The sequence below is a fragment of the Ranitomeya variabilis genome, chromosome 2 (genome assembly GCF_051348905.1).
Source record: "Ranitomeya variabilis isolate aRanVar5 chromosome 2, aRanVar5.hap1, whole genome shotgun sequence".
NCBI classification, from domain to species: domain Eukaryota; kingdom Metazoa; phylum Chordata; class Amphibia; order Anura; family Dendrobatidae; genus Ranitomeya; species Ranitomeya variabilis.
The window spans coordinates 972,026,159-972,041,711 of NC_135233.1; the positions used below are offsets into that span (position 1 = coordinate 972,026,159).

The following is a 15,553-nucleotide window of genomic DNA, read 5'->3' on the forward strand; positions in this document are numbered from 1 at the left end:
TCAGATCCTGTGTCACCAGGGATCTTTTGGGAATATGCGCAATATGAAGCTATTAGGTTTTACCTTCAATCTAGGTTCACACTGAGGTTTTTGAGGAGTAATTTGAAGCAGATCCTCCAAAATCCACTTTAAAAAAGCTTATAATCCTCTGAGCGCACTCCATTTTCATTTCATTGAAAAATTAGTGTTCCTGCTCATACAAATTTTTTAAAACCTTGCAATGGTAAAAACCAGTGATACATCACTTCCTCATTGTATCTGCTCATTGTCAATTCAAAAGGCAGCAACAAAACTAGTAAAACATGCTTCAAAACTGCTTCAAAATCTCCTAAAATAGCTCATAAAAATTCTGCAGGAATAGAAAAATGGTTCCACTAAGGGCTCATACTCACCTGCGAGAAACTCGGATGAGTCTCGCACGTCAATACCAGGCGCTGCTGCCGGCACTCAGGAGCGGAGCGTGCGGCTGCATGTATTCCTGTGCGGATGCATGCTCCGCTCCTGAGTGTTAACATGCGAGACTCATCCAAGTTTCTCGCAGGTGAGTATGGGCCCTAAAGCCGCTTTCCCTGAAGTGGAAAACTTGGCTAATTGTCACCTCCAAAAACAGATGACTATATCCCAGTAGACCAGGTCATGGCTTGTGTTTCATCTCTATTCTAAACAAATTAGCAAAAGTTCCCCATACACTTTAAATAAATGTGTCCAAACTTGCCAAATCCTACCTGAGCTGCAAACGTGGCCGGGACCTACACCTAACATAAACTGATGAGGTCAGGTGGTATATTCGTTTACATAATATTGGGAATAGGGATTTTTTGTCCTGGATGTGGCCGTTTATCCCATTTACAAAATGGAGAGAAAGATCAGATTCCCGACTGCTACATCATTCGTTCTGTACGAGGCTGCTGAGAACGGCGAGTGCAGCGCTGTGCAGCCTGATAGAGGGAAGGAATGGAGCAGCAGTTGCACATGCGCACTGCCACTACATTCACACAGGGATAAAAGTTCCCCATTCTACTGATCGGTACGGATCCCAGCAGTTGAACCCCCACCAATCAACTTGGGGATAAGTGACAACTTGTTTTCACAGGACAACCTCAAAGAATTAGCAAGACTGCCTCCGCTCAGGAACCTGTGTTATATGCCTTGATAGGTCATCACAGAGATGATCCCTACTTAGAAGGATTCACCTTTGATTGAGAAAAATGTTTATATACCTGCCATACAGTGCCAGATGCCGGAGAAACGAAAAGATGCATCGAGGTTCCTGATTGGTTGTTGTAGCCAGTGGTGGAGAAGCTGGATCAGCAGCGATCAGTTGATTACATTTAGTTTGGTTGGCTTTATACATAGTAATTATTACTATATTCCAAGTAGGAATATATTGTTGCAGTAACAGTTTCCTTAATGATCATAATAGTCTATTGGATCTTTGATGTACAGTAACATGATCACATCTGTCAAGATGCCCCATAGAGATCAGCACCAGGGTCCAACCATGATAATGAGTAAGGAAAGCATTAGCTAAAATGAAATAAGCACATTTTGTAAGCAACCCCATGTTTCATCATAAAGGTCATCCAAGATAAGCATCCAAATTTCTGTACCATCAGCGAAAATTCTCAGGTCATTCTACCCAGTAGTAATGACCTCTTCTTCTGTACGTAGCTGAGGTTATTGGCATTGCTTATATGTTGAGAAGACACAGGTAAAAAGCCTGGAGGGGGGAATAGTTATTATAAATCTTTTTCATAGTGCCCATTTTTAACAAGAAATATAGGCAGGATCATGCAAATGTTGGGGTTTATTTTTCCAATACTTCGTTCTATCCACATTGCTACTGGCGGTGTGGCGCGTTCACTACAGCTATAGTTACCATACAACAAGTAATATTCATTTAATGCAGAATAGTTTCTGTAAGAAGTAGATATCTAGAAATACTGTATACAGTTCCCAAATAGCAGAAGCAAAATGACAACATAGGAATACAATATCTCATGTGATAATCTGTCTGTTTTAGGCTTCTTTAATCCATTATTTTTATTGAGATAATTCAAGAAGAGATGGAACAGATCAGTGCATGGAATGATGCAGAATATAACTGGGTAACAGCCGTGGGTGGAGCGGAGCTCCACGTGCGTCTGTTACAGGCAAATGATGGCTGAATATCACAGCCATCATCTGCCAAGAAAGATGTGTGTTCAGGGAGCCGGCATATCATGCAACTGAATGTCATATGTGCATAAGGGGTTAATATTTAGACAAATAAGTGTGTAATAATCCTGAACACTTTGCTAAAGCTATAAGAAAAAAAAGCGAAAATCCTTGTCTCTAAAATACAACAACACATTGAGTAGTATTGGATTTTGTGATTTTCACAAGACTGTCACCAGAACAGCCCTATTGAATAACATTGGTCCAAATGCTGCCACTTGTGTGAATGTAGCCGTAGTCAAAATATGTCAACTAACAGGTGGTATAAAGTTAGACACAAGTGCACCAAATTCAGCACGAGCTACTGTGATACATCTGGCACATTTTAAGCCGGTCTAGTCTCAGCTTACCTTGTTCAGAAATTAGACAACCCCAAAGTATTTTACCTCTTTTATTTGTTTCTGGTTTGTGGGATCCAGTTTTGGAATCCACATTTTTAACAGGATAATGGAAAGCTAGTCTGTTCAAAGAAACCAGACAATTTTATTTATATGTATAAATACAGGTGTGGTCAATACAAAAGACTGACCCATGATTTATTCCTTCCGAGATCTTACATAGGATCATTCATAAGGTGAAATGCAACTCCGTCAATCGACTAGGAAATGATTCCTTAGAGTTAGAGCAGTCAGACTATGTAATGCCCTAAAGCAAGCGCTAGTAATTGCAGACACTATAACATCATTAAAAAAGGGCTGGATGTCATCCTAATAAAAAAAATTGAATTGTGGATACAAATAAACGAGCTACAGAGAATGTATAAAGGGTCGAGTATTTTGACCATATCATCATTTTTAGGCAGATTTTCCAACTTCAAGTTGTATCAACTTGAATGCTTATTGGATGAAGCAGATCAGGTGATGTGCATCTATGTAACGTAGGAGGTTGTGGCCTAAGGATACAACACCATGTATCAAGGTGTGAAAAATTATTAGGCAGCTTGTCAAATAAGAAGCCTGATCATTACTAGGTGTTACTTATCAAACTGGATGGTTTTTAAAAAAATACAAAAAAATCATATTAGACAAAAGAGCCTGAACAAGGTTGTGAAAACGTTTTTGCAACCTATGGCTGTGTACCCATGGTGAGTTTTTGATGAGTTTTTGACAAGGCGTATTTTCACTGCATCAAAAATGCAGTGTATTACAGTTTCAGCAAAGTGGATAAGATTTATAGAAATATGACTATTGTGCTTCTTTTTTACTCACCTACGGTGCGTGTTTCAAATCTGCAGAGTACGCTGAGTTTAACGAGCCAAATACCAGGAACGAGGCCATATGGGGGCTCATACTGTATGCAGGGAGTTATGTCAGTACTCGTACTGTATCTAGGTAGCTATATGGGACTCATACTGTATTTAGGGAGCTATGTGGGGCTTATACTGTAGAAAGATAGGTATGTGGGGATTCATACTGTATCTAGGGGGCTGTATGTGGACTCATATTATATGTAGGGGGCTGTGTGTGGAGTCATACTGTATGTACGGGGCCGTGTGGAGGCTCATATTGCATGTGGGGGGTTATGTGGGGGTATATTGCTTGGGCCTGTGAGCTGTTATATATATATATATATATATATATATATATATATATATATATATATATATATATATAACAGCTCACAGTACAGACCAAAAGTTTTGACCTACCTTCTCATTTAAAGATTTTTCTGTATTTTCATGACTATGAAAATTGTACATTCACACTGGAGGCATCAAAACTATGAATTAACACATGTGGAATTATTTACTTAACAAAAAAGTGTGAAACAACTGAAATTATGTGTTATATTCTGGGTTCTTCAAAGTAGCCACCTTTTGCTTTGATGACTTCTTTGCACACTCTTGGCATTCTCTTGATGAGCTTCAAGAGGAAGTCACTGGGAATGGTTTTCACTTCACAGGTGTGCCCTGTCAGGTTTAATATGTGGGATTTCTTGCCTTATAAATGGGGTTGGGACCATCAGTTGTGTTGAGCAGAAGTCTGGTGGATACACAGCTGATAGTCTTACTGAATAGACTTAGAATTTGTATTATGGCAAGAAAAAAGCAGCTAAGTAAAGAAAAACGAGTGGCCATCATTACTTTAAGAAATGAAGGTCAGTCAGTCCGAAAAATTGGGCAAACTTTGAAAATGTCCCCAAGTGCAGTGGCAAAAACCATCAAGCGCTACAAAGAAACTGGCTCACATGAGGACCGCCCCAGGAAAGGAAGACCATGAGTCACCTCTGCTTCTGAGGATAAGTTTATCCAAGTCACCAGCCTCAGAAATCGCAGGTTAACAGCAGCTCAGATTAGAGACCAGGTCAATGCCACACAGAGTTCTAGCAGCAGACACATCTCTACAATAACTGTTAAGAGGAGACTTTGTGCAGCAGGCCTTCATGGTAAAATAGCTGCTAGGAAACCACTGCTAAGGACAGGCAACAAGCAGAAGAGACTTGTTTGGGCCAAAGAACACAAGGAATGGACATTAGACCAATGGAAATCTGTGCTTTGGTCTGATGAGTCCAAATATGAGATCTTTGGTTCCAACCACCGTGTCTTTGTGCGACGCAGAAAAGGTGAATGGATGGACTCTACATGCCTGGTTCCCATTGTGAAGCATGGAGGACGAGGTGTGATGGTGTGGGGGTGCTTTGCTGGTGACACTGTTGAGGATTTATTCAAAATTGAAGGCATACTGAACCAGCATGGCTACCACAGCATCTTGCAGTGGCATGCTATTCCATCTGGTTTGCGTTTAGTTGGACCATCATTTATTTTTCAACAGGACAATGACCCCAAACACACCTCCAGGCTGTGTAAGGGCTATTTGACCAAGAAGGAGAGTGATGGGTGCTACGTCAGATGACCTGGCCTCCACAGTCACCAGACCTGAACCCAATAGGGATGGTTTGTGGTGATCTGGACCGCAGAATGAAGGCAAAAGGGCCAACAAGTGCTAAGCATCTCTGGGAACTCCTACAAGATTGTTGGAAGACCATTCCCGGTGACTACCTCTTGAAGCTCATCAAGAGAATGCCAAGAGTATGCAAAGCAGTCATCAAAGCAAAAGGTGGCTACTTTGAAGAACCTAGAATATAAGACATAATTTCAGTTGTTTCACACTTTTTTTTTGTTAAGTATATAATTCCACATGTGTTAATTCATAGTTTTGATGCCTTCAGTGTGAATGTACAATTTTCATAGTGAAAATGTGAAATAGTGAAAATTTTCATATGAAAATACAGAAAAATCTTTAAATGAGAAGGTGTGTCCAAACTTTTGCTCTGTACTGTATATATATATATATATATACACTCACTGGCCACTTTATTAGGTACACCTGTCCAACTTCTTGTTAACACTTAATTTCTAATCAGCCAATCACATGGCGGCAACTCAGTGCATTTAGGCATGTAGACATGGTCAAGACAATCTCCTGCAGTTCAAACCGAGCATCAGTATGGGGAAGAAAGGTGATTTGAGTGCCTTTGAACGTGGCATGGTTGTTGGTGCCAGAAGGGCTGGTCTGAGTATTTCAGAAACTGCTGATCTACTGGGATTTTCACGCACAACCATCTCTAGGGTTTACAGAGAATGGTCCGAAAAAGAAAAAAAATCCAGTGAGCGGCAGTTCTGTGGGCGGAAATGCCTTGTTGATGCCAGAGGTCAGAGGAGAATGGGCAGACTGGTTCGAGCTGATAGAAAGGCAACAGTGACTCAAATCGCCACCCGTTACAACCAAGGTAGGCCTAAGAGCATCTCTGAACGCACAGTGCGTCGAACTTTGAGGCAGATGGGCTACAGCAGCAGAAGACCACACCGGGTACCACTCCTTTCAGCTAAGAACAGGAAACTGAGGCTACAATTTGTACAAGCTCATCGAAATTGGACAGTAGAAGATTGGAAAAACGTTGCTTGGACTGATGAGTCTCGATTTCTGCTGCGACATTCGGATGGTAGGGTCAGAATTTGGCGTAAACAACATGAAAGCATGGATCCATCCTGCCTTGTATGGAGCATCTTTGGGATGTGCAGCCGACAAATCTGCGGCAACTGTGTGATGCCATCATGTCAATATGGACCAAAATCTCTGAGGAATGCTTCCAGCACCTTGTTGAATCTATGCCACGAAGAATTGAGGCAGTTCTGAAGGCAAAAGGGGTCCAACCCGTTACTAGCATGGTGTACCTAATAAAGTGGCCGGTGAGTGTATATATATATATAATAGCAAAGAATTGGAACAGCACAACTTCTTTACTTATCTTCGGGTGCAAAGCCCCCAGACCACCGGTCCACCGGTCGTCTCTAGTCAATACGTTTCCAAAAAAGCAGGCAGCACCCCATTTTCTTAAAGATAGTATGTAGGATTTTAATGAACACACATGTTTCTGGGAGACATTTGGGTTCATTAAAATCCTACATACTATCTTTAAGAAAATGGAGTGCTGCCTGCTTTTTTGGAAACGCATATACATATATATATATATATATATATATATATATATATATATATATATATATATATATATATACACTCACCGGCCACTTTATTAGGTACACCATGCTAGTAACGGGTTGGACCCCCTTTTGCCTTCAGAACTGCCTCAATTCTTCGTGGCATAGATTCAACAAGGTGCTGGAAGCATTCCTCAGAGATTTTGGTCCATATTGACATGATGGCATCACACAGTTGCCGCAGATTTGTCGGCTGCACATCCCAAAGATGCTCCATACAAGGTAGGATGGATCCATGCTTTCATGTTGTTTATGCCAAATTCTGACCCTACCATCCGAATGTCGCAGCAGAAATCGAGACTCATCAGACCAAGCAACGTTTTTCCAATCTTCTACTGTCCAATTTCGATGAGCTTGTACAAATTGTAGCCTCAGTTTCCTGTTCTTAGCTGAAAGGAGTGGTACCCGGTGTGGTCTTCTGCTGCTGTAGCCCATCTGCCTCAAAGTTCGACGCACTGTGCATTCAGAGATGCTCTTAGGCCTACCTTGGTTGTAACGGGTGGCGATTTGAGTCACTGTTGCCTTTCTATCAGCTCGAACCAGTCTGCCCATTCTCCTCTGACCTCTGGCATCAACAAGGCATTTCCGCCCACAGAACTGCCGCTCACTGGATTTTTTTTCTTTTTCGGACCATTCTCTGTAAACCCTAGAGATGGTTGTGCGTGAAAATCCCAGTAGATCAGCAGTTTCTGAAATACTCAGACCAGCCCTTCTGGCACCAACAACCATGCCACGTTCAAAGGCACTCAAATCACCTTTCTTCCCCATACTGATGCTCGGTTTGAACTGCAGGAGATTGTCTTGACCATGTCTACATGCCTAAATGCACTGAGTTGCCGCTATGTGATTGGCTGATTAGAAATTAAGTGTTAACAAGAAGTTGGACAGGTGTACCTAATAAAGTGGCCAGTGAGTGTATATATATATATATATATATATATATATATATATATATATATATACACTAGATGGTGGCCCGATTCTAACGCATCGGGTATTCTAGAATATGTATGCGTAGTGTATAGCACAGCCCACGTAGTATATTGCGCAGCCCACGCAGTACATTGCGCAGCCCACGCAGTACATTGCGCAGCCCACGCAGTACATTGCGCAGCCCACGCAGTATATTCCGCAGCCAACGCAGTACATTGTGCAGCCAACGCAGTACATTGCGCAGCCCATGCAGTACATTGCGCAGCCACGCAGTACATTGCGCAGCCCACGCAGTACATTGCGCAGCCAACGCAGTACATTGCGCAGCCCACGCAGTACATTGCGCAGCCCACGCAGTACATTGCGCAGCCCACGCAGTACATTGGGCAGCCAACGCAGTACATTGCGCAGCCAACGCAGTACATTGCGCAGCCCACGTTGTATATTGCGCAGCCCACGTTGTATATTGCGCAGTCCACGTAGTATATTGCGCAGCTCACGTTGTATAGTCACGTAGTATATAGCACAGCCCATGTAGTATATTGCCCAGCCCATGTAGTATATTGCCCAGCCACGTAGTATATAGCACAGCCCATGTAGTATATTGCCCAGCCACGTAGTATATTGCACAGCTATTTATAGCACAGCTTACTGAATAGAATTAAACCTTTCATTAATAACTATAAATAAGTAGCATAGACTATGCCAATACTGTGAGGGTCTGTGTTATCATGCGACCCCCTTTCTATTTCTCAAAAGGGGGGGCGTCCATGGTAACACAAACCCCATTAAAACCTAAATAAAGACAATTGACACAAGAATTGAGTTGGAAGAAATTGGCCGTGGCGTTTATTTTGAGTTACATTTTAAAGTTTATTTTAATCCGATAACCAGTAATAAATCCAAACCAATATTAAATATAATACTCCATCTCATGACCAAATCCACCCGCATACAACGGGCGATTCTCCCAAACGCCTCGCCTTAACAGGGTGAGGCCCCCCCAAAACGCCACAGCCATTTCTCAATAATAGTTTGGAAATCTAAATTCATGATGTCCAGGCCCACATCCGATAAATGAACTAGATCCCCCCTATACATGCCCGGAATGACTTCCTCCAGATCCAAGTGCCTAAAAGAAAAACTGTCAGTTAAAAACATAAATTTTTCCATATTCCTGTTGATTCTCTTACGAATCTTTTCAAGGAAAATCATGTCACTATTAAACCATAAAAACCTTGGAATGATTTCTGAAAACACTAAAGTAGAGTTAAAAAATTCTGTTTTCAAAATGGAGATATCCTTTCTCATCAAAGCAATCAGATTAAGAGTGCTAATTCTGCCCAAGTCGTTACCACCTAAATGCAAAATTATTAAGTTCGGACTAGGCCATAGTTTCTTCAATCTTCTCATGTCGTCCATCAAATTCCTCCAGCACATTCCACGCCTGCTAAACCAAAAAACTTGAAGAAAAGATGTATTAAAGGAAAGATTCTTTGTATAGGATCTTACATTCGCCCTTTTCTCAGCCCAAAAAACATGAGTGCCCGATGATCCATACGTATAGTAAACCTGAAAAATGAACCGTAAATTAAAAGGCATACAAATCAGGGCGAACATACAACTTAAACCTGTTTGAATTCCATCTGCCAATGCTCTTTATTTTGCTATCCTGAAGGCCCAGTCTAGCAGCTTCCGTCGCTGCACCAATACGGAAAGAGTGGGATGATATTTTGTGGTCTGACATATTCAATGCTTTTAGGCATTTTCTCAGAATAAAATTGAATTGGAAAATCGTGGCGGGGTCCCCATTAATATGTGTAAAAAACGGGCCGTTAACCTTTGGTCTGAGCAAGACCCATTTTCTCGCATTAAAAACAGGACATATAACTTTGTCCTTGATAGCATTCAGACGTATAGAAGAGCCTCTACCCATCTGGTCCGTTTTGGATTTTTTAATAAATAATGTTACATACGAATCAGAAAGTTTAACATCCTCAAAAAACAGGCCAGAAGGGAAAGACTTCTTTTGGGATACTATTTCACCTACCCGTAATGCCACGAAAAAGGCTAAAGAAAAGGCTGCGGAAAAAAGGGAGGATTCGAACTCATTAATGCACACCGATGGGAGACAAGAACATATATCCTTGAGCAAGTGAAAAGAGATAGGACGACGATCATCTGGTTTAAAATGATCTTTTTTAAAGCCCTTCAAAAACTGCCGAACATGGAATATGTCAGACATTGGCCTAACACTTAACATTTTGAGGAAAAAAGAAATTCCCGCCACTGTTTTTGATAATGCAGAAAAGGATAAGCCTTTTCTCGCCATGTGTTCCAAAAAATTAAGAGCCATCCCCACACTACAGTTTTCTTGAGGGTGATTCCTAGCCAAGCAAAAATTGACCCAAAGCTTCCATGCTGCCGAATAATCGGCCCATGTTCTGTCGGCCAGGGATTTAGCAATAAAGTGTGAAATTAATCCAGAATCAGATTCCACATCCATTGCGGGCAGAAAGCTCTGTTTTCTTCTGTTTTCAATGACTCCTCCTTGAGCCGAAACAACTGGCGGTGACAAATAGATGCAGCATTACTATTGCTCGCAGTAGAAGAAAAAGAAGCTTTTATCCAAATATTAAAATCCAAACACAAAAATACCATACGTCTTATGATCCGAGCAGCCCGTCCATTTTTTGATGAAAGAGTATTCACTGCAAACACTAAACCTTGGTTATTTGATGAAAAAAGGATTCGTTTATCTCTAAGAACATCGCCCCAGAGTTGTAGACACAGGAGCAAAGAGAATAAATCCAATACAGATTGGTTATTTAAAACCTTGCAATGACGCCATGAAGGTGGCCAAGATTCATAAGCCCAGAATGATGAAAAGGACACACCAAGACCTAATTCTTTGTCAGCGTAAAAATACAAATCCAGATCCTCCGCTGCTACAAATGAGGTCTGCCACATTGTTCTACCATTAAAACTGGATAAAAATTCTTGCCAGACTTTTAAATCGTCCTTTAACTCTTTCCCTAAACGTATGTGAGAATGCGGGGAGGAATAACCAACTGTAGCGTCATATAGCCTTCTAGAAAACACTCTTCCTACCGGGATAATTCTTAACGCAAAATTCAAAAGGCCTAACAAGGATTGCAATTCTTTCAGAGTGGTTTTATCCAAAATTAAACAGCGAGAGATAGCCGCTTGTAATTTTGACAATTTCTCAGGAGGCAAAGAACAACACATACTCTCAGAGTCTATTAAAATACCTAAAAACTCAAGAGAAATACAAGGGGCTACTGTTTTGTCTTTAGCTATGGGGACACCAAAGTGATTACATACTTCCAAAAATTTGACTAACATGGACTGACAAATACCTGAATCCGATGGGCCGATAAACAAAAAGTCATCTAGGTAGTGTAACATACCGCCACCTAAAAACTCAAATTCAACTACCCATTGAAGAAACGTGGAAAAAGACTCAAAATAAAAACATGAAAGTGAAAAACCCATTGGGAGACATCTATCAAAAAAGAATCTTTCTTTAAAAGAAAAACCAAGCGAGTTGAATCCGTCCGGATTCACTGGCAATATCCTGAAAGCTGACTTTATGTCGGATTTTGCCAAAAGGGCGTTGCGACCAAATTTACGAAGTAATTCTAAAGCCACATCGAAAGAAGTATATTGAACCGAGCAATTATAGCCACTTACATCATCATTTAGGGACGCACCTTTGGAGAACGATAAATGATGAATAAGTCTGAAGGACCCGCTATCTTTTTTAGGGACCACGCCTAGCGGGGAGATCCTGAAGTTCTCAAATGGGGGTGTATCAAAAGGTCCAGAAACCCTACCTAATTCCAGTTCTGCTTTAATTTTTTCCTCGACTATATGTGGGAATTCAAGTGCTGACGGCAAATTAACCACCGACATGCAGCCAGCACCCGAAAATGGGGGTACAAAAAATCCTTTTAAAAATCCATTAAACAACAAAGAACTAATCTCCTGATCTGGGTATATTTTTAACCATGGGACCATGTTTTCCAGGATCACTGGAGTCATTGCTTTTAGAAAGGAGTTCTCTACTGTTTCCATGCTGGCTATTCTGCATCTGTTTTTTATAGCATTTGACCATTGGATGGATGCCCCCACAGAAGGAGCACTCATGGCGAAACCTGCAGTTCTGGGCCCATTTACAGCTTGACTCGTTAAATGCGAAGCACACTCCTTTTTTAGCCGTGGGGGTGGAAGTCTGTCTATGGGACGGGAACCTCTGAGGCAACATGAGGTTTATCCATAGTCCGACATCCTTCGTACCCCACGATAAATTAGGGAACATGGATAGTTTTTGCCTAAATGCCTCATCATAAAGCAACCAGGCCATGCCCCCGAAATTGCAGTAAGCTTCCAATATGGAATCTAAATGCTGAAAGAGCCCAGAGCAAAGATTAGGGAATTTTTCTCCTAAAACAGCAGAATAGATGGAGAAAGCCTGTACCCAGTTATTAAATGATTTAACTGGGGTAGATTTCTTTTTATCATCTGCATCATCCTTTCTCTCAAATCTATTCTGCTGTTCCCTACCAGTTGGTAACAGAGAAAATATATCAACAAACGCTCTGCTCCATATCTGTTCTTTCACCGAACAACTCAAGTGAAAGCCCAGAGGAGAGACGTCACATGTAAGAGACTCTTTTAATAGAATCTCAGGCATACCTGGCTTCAATACAGCGTTAAAACTACTAGAGTTAGTGTCATTAAAAGAAGATCTAGGAGCAGGTGAAAAAACCCCGTTACCTAGATAGTCTTCCAAAGCCTCCCTTACTAAATCTTTTACATTCAATGAATTTACAGGTAAATTGACAGTTTGGCTCTCACCGGATCCATGGAGTCTCAGGTCCTGCGCGGCTGGGATGCCCGCACTCAAGCCCACTCCTGCGGGCGAATGCGGGCGAGTAGAAGGGCTCCTCACATCTCTGCTGGGCACTGCAGGCGTAGTGAGCCAGGATCTAGCAGCGGCGGAAGCGGCAGCTGCAGAGCTTGAGTTGGAGATCTCACCGCTAGCAGACTCCGTCGCCAACCATGATCCCTGGACCGCTGCAGCGCTTATACGGCTACTGCGGTTAGATGGCGCCTGTGACGACCTCGCTGCTGCCGGAACTTCTTCTTGTTCATCCCTCTGTGACGCGCCGGAGGTAGTCACTGCATCCGGCGCATGGAGATGAGAGGACAGCCGGCTCCTACGCAGCTCTCGCGGCGGGCTCCGGGATTTTTGCCTCGACGACTTCCGCCTCCTATTGTGCGCTGACAGAGGACCTTCCGGAACCAACGGAGATGGCGGCGTCGGCGAGTACACTATCCTCGCCCTCCGGTTCCTCTTGGGGGTCCGACTTGATCTTGCCGGTGAAGCCGTATCTTCGACGAATTGAGGGGGGGACGCTGACCGTGGCGCAGGAGAAGCCGGCACCTCAGTATTAAAGGTAGGTTTTATAGCCGGTCTCATGGCCAGGCAACTCCGCAGCCATTCGGTGCCGCCCTCCTCCTCAGCTCGCTGGATCAGCTGCTGTATCAAGGATTCCATCAGCTGTCTTCTTTCTTCATCAGATGACTGAGACACAGCTGATAAAGCAGCTGATTATATAGCATAAAATCCTCCCGCACTTTCTGTTTAAACCAATCAAAACATCCAGAAAGTGCGGGAACACAACCAGCCAGAACCAGAAATAACCTGCTCGTGCTATTTATAGCACAGCTTACTGAATAGAATTAACCCTTTCATTAATAACTATAAATAAGTAGCATAGACTATGCCAATACTGTGAGGGGCTGTGTTATCATGCGACCCCCTTTCTATTTCTCAAAAGGGGGGGCGTCCATTACCTCACACAATCCCCGCCCCCAACACATCACCACACATAATCTCGCCCCCCCACCCCATTACCACACATAATCCCGCCCCCCCACCACATCACCACACATAATCCCTCCCCCCACCACATTACCACAGATAACCCCCCACCACATTACCACACATAATCCTGCCCCCCAACCACATTACCACAGATAATCCCGCCCCCCACCACATTACCACACACAATCCGCACCACATCACCACATATAATCCCGCCCCCCACAAATCCCGCCCCCCACCACATCACCACACATAATTCCGCCCCCCACCACATTACCACACATAATCCCGCCCCCCCACCACATCACCACACATAATCCCGCCCCTTCAACACATCAACACACATAATCCCGCCCCAACACATCACCACACAATCCCACCCCCCAACACATCACCACACATAATCCCGCCCCCCCACCACATCACCACACATAATCCCGCCACCCCATCACATTACCACACAATCCCGCCCCCCACCACATTACCACAGATAATCCCGCCACCCACCACATTACCACACATAATCCCACCCCCAACACATTACCACAGATAATCCCGCCCCCCACCACATTACCCCACATAATCCCGCCCCCACCACATTACCACACATAATCCCGCCCCCAACACATTACCACACATAATCCCGCCCCCCTACCACATTACCACACATAATCCCACCCACCACCACATCACCACACATAATCCAGGCCCCCCGCCAGATTACCACACATAATCCCGCCCCCCACCACATCACCATATATAATCCTGCCCGCCCACCACATTACCACACATAATCCCACCCCCCACCACATCACCACACATAATCCAGGCCCCCCGCCAGATTACCACACATAATCCCGCCCCCCACCACATCACCACACATAATCCCGCCCCCCCACCACATCACCACACATAATCCCGCGCCCCCAAACACATCACCACACATAATCCCGCCCCCCCCACCCCATCACCACACATAATCCCGCCCCCCCCACCCCATCACCACATAATCCCGCCCCCCACCCCATCAGCACACATAATCCCGCACCTCCCACCCCATTAACACATAAAACCCGCCCCCAACCCCATTACCACACATAATCCCACCGCCCACCACATCACCACACATAATCCCGCCCCCCCCACATCACCACACATAATCCCGCCCCCCCACCACATTACCACACACAATCCTGCCCCCCCACCACATTACTACACACAATCCCGCCCCCACCACATTACCACACATAATCCCGCCCCCCCACCACATTACTACAGATAATCCCGCCCCCACCAGATTACCACACATAATTCAGCCCCCCACCACATTACCACACATAATCTACCCCACACCACATCACCACACATAATCCAGGCCCCCCGCCAGATTACCACATAATCCCGCCCCCCACCACATCACCACACATAATCCCACCCACCCACCACATCACCACACATAATACCGCCCCCCCACCCCATCATCACACATAATCCCGCCCCCCCACCCCATCAGCACACATAATCCCGCACCTCCCACCCCATTAACACATAATCCCGCCCCCCACCACATCACCACACATAATCCCGCCCCCAACACATCACCACACATAATCCCACCCCTTACCCCATTACCACACATAATCCCGCCCCCCACCCCATTACCACACATAATCCCGCCCTCCCACCACATCACCACACATAATCCCGCCCTCCCACCACATCACCACACATAATCCCGCCCCCCCACCACATTACCACACACAATCCCGCCCCCCCACCACATTACCACACAATCCCGCCCCCACCACATTACCACACATAATCCCGCCCCCCCACCCCATTACCACACATAATCCCGCCCCCCACCCCATTACCACACATAATCCCGCCCCCACCCCATTACCACACATAATCCCGCCCCCCACATCACCACACATAATCCCGCCCCCCACCACATCACCACACACAATCCTGCCCACCCATTACAT

The 15,553-nt window shown here is 44.2% G+C and overlaps 1 protein-coding gene across 1 annotated transcript in view; it reads left to right on the forward strand.

Moving 5' to 3' along the window:
• Positions 1–15,553, forward strand: part of LOC143810077 (transmembrane 4 L6 family member 4-like) — a 42,525-nt gene that overhangs the window by 1,024 nt on the left and 25,948 nt on the right. The window lies entirely within an intron of this gene.